Source organism: Pinus tabuliformis, chromosome Q (genome assembly GCF_031772625.1).
Source record: "Pinus tabuliformis cultivar Carrire ecotype Pingquan chromosome Q, CPIR1, whole genome shotgun sequence".
Taxonomy (NCBI): Eukaryota; Viridiplantae; Streptophyta; class Pinopsida; order Pinales; family Pinaceae; genus Pinus; species Pinus tabuliformis.
The window spans coordinates 1,209,149,709-1,209,156,741 of record NC_142296.1 but is presented as its reverse complement, the minus strand read 5'-3'; the positions used below and the strand labels follow the sequence as shown (position 1 = coordinate 1,209,156,741).

The window sequence follows — 7,033 nt, the reverse complement described above, 5'->3', positions numbered from 1 at the left end:
TTTTCTTTAAAAAAAATAATTTGTGAAACCTGGTGACAACAGGATCTTCACAAAGGAGTTCAAGTTTGAATTTTCTGATGTTTTAGTATTTAGCTAGTTTTAAATTCAGTCTTTTTAAAACCCCCCTGCATAAATAAAAACAAATCAAGCGATTAGTATGCTCTCTTCCTGTGCTTCGTGCTATCAGGAAGATCAGATAATCCATTGATTTAGTTCGAATAAAAATACTCTTGTTGAAAAATTAAGCTGTGACATGACAATAAAAAAATTTTGTGAATGAGGATAAAAAAATCTTTAAATTTTTAGATAAAATTTAGTTTTTTTTTTTTTTTTTTTTTTATTTTAGATTTAAAAAATAAAAATTTCCACAAAATAATAATAATATATGTATCATATATATACATATTATTATTAAAAATAAATAAATAAACTAACCATTTTATTTTTTTTATTTTTTAGATATTTAAAAAAACTAACCATTTTTTTTGTTTTTTTTAGATATTTAAAAAAAATGCAAAACATTAAATAAAAACAACATTAAAACAAAATAATTAAACCAAAAAAAAAAGAAAGAAACAACAATTAAAAAATAGCTCATATGGGCTCCATTGCTTGCCACATGAGCACAGTAGATGTGGAATGACTCATTCCACTTGGGATTCATGGCATTCTGGACAATAACACGTGTACGCCCCACCCTCGCCCTCTCCACGTCGATCATTGCGTACAGATTGCTCCATCCCTTGCCAGAGCCACACCCAGACACTCCACTACCCCCGACTCCCACTGCTGCTTGTGCGCTGTTGATCAACTTTCTGAAAATCATGGGCGGCGATCCAATCACCCCACGGGGGGTATCGTTCACAGATTCTGCTTCACATATCATTGCATCCATAGTCCCGTGAAGTACTTGTTGAGCCATAACGTGCAACCCTCCCTCCTACTGCGATTGCGTGCAACCAAATATTGTGATTGCGATTGCATGCAACAAAATAGTTGCCAGCCTCAAACAGCCGGGTTAGATTCCCTCCGAAGGCTATTGTATAAACAAATCCTGCGTATTCACATTGGAATTCGAGGGGGATGGCGATGGGAGCAGGAGGTGGAGACACAACATGGGTGGGGAAGAAACCGTTGCGGCATCTGGGAGGCATGGCAGACGCCCTCTCCATTGCTTCCGATCTTGGCTTCTCTGTTCCACAGGAAGATGTGCAAAATTTGGGTAATGTGACAGGTCTTACTGATAAAAGTGATACTTTGATAAGAGTTTTGAGAGACCTTACATCTGCGCAAGTAGAACTACAAGGTCGACAGGATGATAACAGTGTGGCACATCTCACCCATGTGAGTGAAATGGAAAAAAATGTCAAAAGCTTGCTAAGACCACTTCTATACTGAAAGATGTCATTCAAAATAAGGATCGAATCATAGCACGTCTTCAGCAGCCCTATTCACTTGATTGCCTTCTAGTTGAAGCAGAGTTTCAGCGCCAATTTTTAGAGTTGTTGCTTAAAGAAGCCAATGATTATGGAGCCTTAACTACAACAATTACAGGCTACCTTTTTTATGGAAGAAGAAACTTCCAAATCTGTTTTGGAAGCCGATCTTGGCTTTCTCTGATTGTATCGGTTGCGTAGGGATCCTCCTGGATCAAGGGCACAAATGAAGACAACGCTCAAGACAATAACATGTTCAGATCCATCATTATTGCCGACGGTTGTGAGTTAGGATTCTCAGATTTCAATATGGTTTGTTGTTTTTTAATTAGTTTTTTTTTTTTTTTTTTTTTTTTTTTTTACAACTAAAAAAAATCTAAATGATGTGTTAATGAAGGCTACGGTCTGCGCGCTTCCCTCTGGCCATGGCAGTTTCCTGACCATCCCGTTGCCCCGCGCCTGGCAGCCTCGCTGCGAGGCTCTGCGCTCTCTGCTGCCGGGCCTCCTGCCCCCCGTGCTCGCTCTCCCCTTTTTCCCTTCTCCCCGTGTCTTCTGCCCTTCTCTTTCCCCCCCCTGCCTCTCCTGATCCCGCCCTCGTCCCGCTGCGCTTCTGCGCCTAGCAGCGCTGCTGCTAGGTCGCTCTGGCCCTTTAAAGATCCCCGATCATGGCGGCCTCGGGCCCATCAGGACCGGATCCGGATGACCTAATGAAATCCTTCGCTTCCCTCACCCAGGAGAACTCTTCGGAAAGGATCATGCCCGTTACTTCTCGCTTCGTTAAAAAAATGGATGAGATCCCAGAAATCCCGCTCCCCCCTGCCCTTCCTAGGAGAGCGGCGGTGGCTCTAGCCGATAGAGGCTTAGTCGGGCAGTTCACGGGTTTATGGCCCTCCCCTCGCACCGTTCAGCGATGGGTGGAAAGAAACTGGAACTCGATCGTTCAAGGCAAGATTGTGATTCGCTTCTGTGGAAGAGGGTTCTTCACTTTCCTCTTCGAAACAGTGGAAGATCGAAACCTAATCTTCAGGAATGGTCCATACTTTATGGACACAAGAGGCCTCTACCTTAACAGGTGGACCCCTGACTTCGACCCGGAGATGGACGTCCCCAACGCTGTTCCCGTTTGGGTCCGGCTCCCGCACCTGCCCCTTCATTGTTGGGGAGATGAGTCAGTGAAAGCAATTGGAAATGGAATAGGGAAGTATATTGACAGATCGGAGCCTAAGGAGAACATGCACGCATGCACAAGAATTTGTGTAGAAGTGGATCTAGGAAAGGGACTACCAGAAGCCATCAAGATCAGAGTCGACCAATGGACGCACCTTCAGCAAGTTGATTACGAACAACTTCCCTTCAAGTGCAAGGTATGTCATGAGTATGGACATTTCGCCAATAGATGTAGTAAAGCAAATGCAAATGTTTCTGAATCTAACCCTGAAGCAGCAGAGGAAGTCTGGGAAACTGTAAAAAAGAAGAGGCCCAACCCCCCACACGGAAACAACAAAAACCCTATAGTCTCCCCCCTCCCCCCTTCTCAATCAGGCCCGACTATTCCTTCATCCTCCAACCAATTTGAAACCCTATCCGAGGTTGATCCTCCTTCCCCCCCCCCATCCCCGAGAGCCCCCCCTGTTATCCCCGCCTCCCCCCCGCCTTCCTCCCCCTCGCCTACCTCCCCCCCCCACACAGTAGAGAGAATATTAACCAGGAACAAGTCCAAGGAAAGCAACACATCTGTAGAACCCCCAAGAAAAGTCGGAAGGAAATCAAATAAGGAGATAAGCGATGAGACTGCAGCAAAAGAAATGACCACAGGGATTCAACAACCAATGGACACCTATCTGGACAAGACGAAAGGAAATGGAGAGAAAGGGAAAGAGAAAGGAGGTTCCCACACCAAGACAAATAAGTGATGAATCTGGTCTCTTGGAACTGTAGGGGGATGGGCTCCTCCCTCAAGGTTAATGCAGTCCGCGATCTTCTTAATTCAGAACACCCAGACATCCTCCTCCTCCAGGAGACCAAAATCAATGAGCAGGATTTTAAGAACTTCCTAAAGAATAGCAGAACCTATGAAGGAATTGCAGTAACCGCATCTGGCGCCTCAGGTGGTATAGGGACCATCTGGGACAAACAAAAATGGAACCTTATAAATCAAAGGCAAAGCAGCTGGTGGATCCGTTCAGATATCCAAAATACAGCAAGGACAGAAGACTACACTATCTATAATGTCTACGCCCCTCCTCACTTCCGGGACAAGGATGCTTGCTGGAAGTCAATTGCGGCAGACCTCCAAGAGACGCAAGGCCGAAGCATTTTCCTAGGGGGGGACCTGAACCTAATAAGAAATGCTGAAGAAAAGATGGGGGGAAACTTCTTGGCAGATTCCTCAAGGGAAGCCCTTGAAGAAATCATTCTAAATCACAATCTAGTGGACCTCCCTCCTCAGAATGGGCGCTTTACCTGGTCCAACAAGAGAGCAGGCCGAAACAACATCAAGGAAAGATTGGATCGTATCTTGGTCCAAGATAGAATAGTGGCCAAATTTGCATGCATCAAAAGCCTCATCATCCAAGGATACTTCTCAGACCATAAGCTTGTAGCACTAAAATTGGACAAAGGAGCAAACTTGGGCCCGCTTCCATTCAGATACAACAGAGCTTGGGATAACCAGGAAGATTTCCGAGCTCTGATAAAAGAGCAGTGGTCAACAGAGATCAGAGGATCCCCGCACTACGTCTGGGAATCCAAAATAAAGATCCTGCGTGGGGCCATAAAACAATGGGCCAAATCCAAGGCCATAGAAGAGAATAGAATTAAATCAGCACTCCAAGTTAAGCTCACACAGTGGGACCAAGAGAAAGATAGCAGACAAGACACGGAAGAGGAGCAGATCAAAGAGATGGAAATCCAAAAGGAACTGTATAAGCTGAACAGAAAAGAGGAAGAGGAACAAAGGCAAAAGTCAAGGTGTCTATGGCTCAAGTCAGGAGATAGGAACACCTCCTTTTTTCATAACAATCTGAAAATGAGGAGAGCTGGTAACAATATCGACAAAATAACAGTGGATGGCGTTGAATTAAAAGAGCAAAAGGAAATTATGGAGGCTGCGTCCTCTCATTTCCAAGATCTCCTCACCGCGGACCAGCAAGGCAGTGATGGCATGGAAATCCTTGACACGATGGAATGCAAAATCTCCGATGATCAAAACTCTGAGCTTGACAAAGAGATTACTGTAGAAGAGATAGAGCAAACAATCCGCAACATGGCCTCAGACAAGGCCCCGGGACCTGATGGTTTTACTGTGGACTTCTACAAGACACATTGGGACATCATAAAAAAGGATTATATCAGAGCAGTAAGAAACTTCTTCCAAAAAGGCAAGATGGGCGGTGGAATGAAATCCTCCTTCCTAGCTCTAATCCCCAAAGAACCCAACCCTCTCTCCTTTAACCATTTTCGCCCTATCTCCCTCTGTAATGTCTCCTACAAAATCATCACTAAGATCCTTGCCAACAGGCTCAAATCTATTCTCCCTTCTCTCATCTCTGAGAATCAAGGGGGTTTTGTCCCGAGGAGGCAAATTGCCGACAATGTAATTCTCATTCAAGAGGCTATTCAAAGCAGTATCACCAGGAAAGAAAAGGGTATGATAATGAAGTTGGACATGGCCAATGCTTTCGACCGAGTAAACCACTCCTTTCTTCAGGCCGTCCTTAAAAAGATGGGCATATCCGAGCTCTTTATAAGCAGGGTGCGGGAGTGCATATCGGGCAATTGGACAGCCCCCCTCATCAATGGAAGACCCAGCAAAGCTTTCAAAAGCTCAAGGGGCCTGAGACAAGGGTGCCCGCTCTCTCCCTTTCTTTACATTCTCATGGCGGAAGCTCTAAGCTCGAAGCTGGAAAATTTGAGGAGGAAAAAAGAAATAACAGGGATTGAAATTGTCAGAGGGTCTAAAGGAATTAACCATTCTCTGTTTGCGGATGATACCCTCCTCATAGGAGGTGCCTCTTGCATAATGGCGAGGAGATTCAAAAAAGTCTTGGATCTCTTCCTTCTTGCCTCTGGTGGCAAACTCAACAATAATAAATGCATGTTATACGCCTGGAACGTCTCAAATCATATCATACAGCGCATATCCCTCATCATGGAAATTCCAGCTCAGTTAAATTGGTCCCATTTCATGTATCTGGGGCTCCCCCTGGCAAAAGAGACAATCAAATCAAGGATCTGGATCAAGATCATCGAAAAACTCAGAGGCAAATTGCAAAGTTGGGGAGTGCACTGGTTAAACTTAGCAGGTAGATCGATACTAATCAAGTCCATCCTCGCCTCTCTCCCCATCTATCAGTTCGCTATTGCCCTAGCTCCGGCAAGCATCCATAAACACATGGAGTTAATAATCTGAAGCTTCCTGTGGCAAGGAGGCAAGCAGAATACTAAGAAGTTCAGTTTGGTCAAGTGGGATAAAGTGATCCTTCCAGTGGAAAAAGGAGGGCTAGGAATAAGGGTTCCTAGGCTAGCAAATCTAGCATTGGGCTTCAAACTTATCTGGCGGATTCTAAACGAAAAAGAAGCATGGTGGACTACCATAATAAAGAAGAAATACCTGAACGGTCCAAACAGCAACATCCTATCAGAAAACATTATAGAGAGACAAGGCACTCCAACCTGGAATCTTATCAAGAAATCGCTACCCCTTTGCAAACCCTTCATCTCTAGAGATCCTGGGAATGGCAGTGAGATAAGCATCTGGAAAGACAGAATTATGGGGTCAAAGGCCAGAGATTCACTTCGACATCTGTATCCCCTCCAACGGTGGATGGCTGAATCGAATTATAATTCTCTCTCCGACATCTCTTTATGGGATCACGACTGCTGGGCTGGTTGGACCCTTCCCAATCTCCCCATGGATTTAGCCAAGCTTTGGGACGAGCTCAAAAGCTCCCTCAGTGGCTCAGCCCCCACCAACAGAGGGAAAGAAGACAAGTTCGTTTGGGACCCTAATGGAGGCAATTACTCAGTCAAAGAAGGTTACAAAGCCCTCCAGGACATCTCAGTGGTAAACAATTGGCCCCTGTACAAAGCTGCTTGGCGCCCTGAATGCCTCCCCAAGGTCAAATTATTCAATTGGACTCTCCTCCATGGCAAAATCCTAACTGCTGAGAACCTCAGAAAGCGAGGTATCCAGGGACCCTCTATGTGTTGCTTGTGTAGGCTAGCAGAAGAAACCATCACTCATCTCTTCATTGAGTGCCCGATTTCTAAAGCTTGTTGGCATCTCCTCTCTGGTAAAATCTCTTCAGAAGCCATTCCCCCTCAGATTTCGACCCTTCATAAAAAATGGGACAAAAGACTCCATCAACCCAAAAAAGGCAATCCCATAGTGCACAGGATTTGGAACAGCATCCCTGCTAATCTAAGTTGGCAAATCTGGATTGCACGAAATAAGTGCATTTTCAATAATGAAAAGCCTACCATTACAGGCATTGTGGCTAAATCAATTGCCCTCATTGCTGAGTCTTTCGAAGCAATAGGGGTTTCTCAGAAAGACATGGAGGTCGAGGATGAGAGGCTCAAGGAATGGCTGGGAA

At 44.8% G+C, this 7,033-nt stretch overlaps 1 pseudogene; it reads left to right on the top strand.

Moving 5' to 3' along the window:
• Positions 1 to 1,083: 1,083 nt before the first annotated feature.
• On the top strand, positions 1,084 to 1,637 carry LOC149224129 (AUGMIN subunit 2 pseudogene; annotated as a pseudogene).
• The last annotated feature ends 5,396 nt before the right edge of the window (positions 1,638 to 7,033 follow it).